The following is a 1,935-nucleotide window of genomic DNA, read 5'->3' as shown; positions in this document are numbered from 1 at the left end:
GTGTTTATGTTTTTCTTGGGCAGCAGGTGGTTTGGGTTTGGATATTTACTGTTCATGACACTTGGCTAGGGAAGCTGGCGGCCCAGCATCGGGGGACTGCAGCCTGTGGAATATTGTGGCAGAAACCACTAGCCCCATGGGAAGCTGGATCTAGGGGAAGTTCCTCTAGTTGGGAAGAGCAGGGAGCCTCTAGTCCCAACTCGTTTGAAGTCCCGGCAACATAGAGAGCTCTTAGAGACACTTTGAGATAATTACCAAAAACGTTGGTGATTTTTGGACAATCTGGTTTCTTACTACAGAAGAGGCCAATGAATGGGCTTCAGGAATACCCACAAATTGTATACAAAATTTTGTTTGTTATATGTACATTATTCATAGCTTTTTTTCAGATTTTTAAAGGAAATTTGAAATCTCACAATCTTCCAAAAAAATCACAGTGCCTGGGTGGCTCAGTTGGTTAAGCGTCTGATTCTTGATTTGGCTCAGGTCATGATCTCAGTGTCCTGGGGTCAAGCCCCACATCAGGCTCCTTGCTCACTGGGGAGTCTGCTTGAGGATTCTCTCTCTCCCTGTCCCTCTGCCCCCCCCCCCCAACATGCTCTCTGTCTCTCCAAAATAATAAATCTTTTAAAAATGTATTTGAGAGAGAGACAGAGCATGAGCAGGGGGAGGGGCAGAAGGAGAAGGAGAAGAAGATTCCTTGCTGAGCAGGGAGCCCAATGTGGGGCTCAATCCCAGGACCCTGAGATCATGACCTGAGCTGAAGGCAGACACTTAACCAACTGAGCCACCCAGGTGCCCCTAAAATAAATAAATCTTTTTAAAAAAAGAATAATTCCTCTAGATCCATAAGGGACTCTTTAGAAAATTTATTTAATTCTTATATAGAATGCCAACTTCAAGGATTATTGGAGAAGTACTAGAGTCTTCCCTTTCTCTCTTTTTTCCAGGTCTTGTGGGGATGTTCTTTTTTTCTTTACCACCTTTTGTTGTTATCTTGGAAATTGTCTTGGCAGTTTGGATCAAAATCAGGGTTGATGAGCTCTAAGGCATATCTTATCTACATGGTTGGCTCTTACATTCTTACCTCCATAGGGATCTGTTTCAAAGGTGCTCAGCTATTTCGGCTGGCTGTTGCATTCTTACATGAATTTCCATTGGGATTCCTTGTTTGTTTGGTTTTTTAAATCTCTCTCCAGATCCACAGGCATCTTTGTTCTTCAAGGTCAGGAGTTCCGTGCACATAGTACTATGCGATGCCACTTGAGTGCTGAATGTGATTTGATATTGTGAGGATTCAAGTCAGCACTCTGGAGTCTGATATTGTGGGGATTCGTGGGAAGGTTCTGAAGAATAGAGAAACGATGACTTGTCTTTTACACCTACTGGGACAGTGATGCTCACTTCTTGAAGGAAGCTGTATTCTGCTCTCGTCAATTTCCATGATCGTTTATTGGTGTGGAATGCCTTTAAATTTTGGTGTTTAAGGTTTTTGCTGAGGATTATCAGTTGATAGATAAACTCAAGTACCAGTGAGTATGCAGGGAAGTTTCGACTAGTTCTTACCACGGAAGTCTACCTGATACGACGTGATAAGACAGCTACATGGAGCGTAAGTAGGAACTGGTGGGTTGTGTACATGTTGGATTGGGTTTACATAATAGCAGATCTCTGGTATGGAAATAACCTAAACATTTCCTAGATCTGTAATTGTCCCAACACACAGAAAAATTGAGTTTTACTTTCTGGGGATTTCTCCCCAAGATTGGTCTCTTCCTAATGTGAGGTATGAAGGTCTTATTTGTAGCATACTTTACAGGTTAGGACATAGAAAGAGCAGTGTCTTAACAACGTAGTCCCAAGTATCCAGCAGCAGGCCTGGCCCACAGCACTCAGGGAAGGTCCGCATGGTTAAGTTAATTCGGCTCCTTGCTT

Source organism: Ursus americanus, chromosome 18 (assembly GCF_024610735.1).
Source record: "Ursus americanus isolate L20-20 chromosome 18, mUrsAme1.1.p, whole genome shotgun sequence".
Taxonomy (NCBI): domain Eukaryota; kingdom Metazoa; phylum Chordata; class Mammalia; order Carnivora; family Ursidae; genus Ursus; species Ursus americanus.
The sequence above is the reverse complement of the archived record's forward strand: the minus strand, read 5'-3'. Positions refer to the sequence as shown.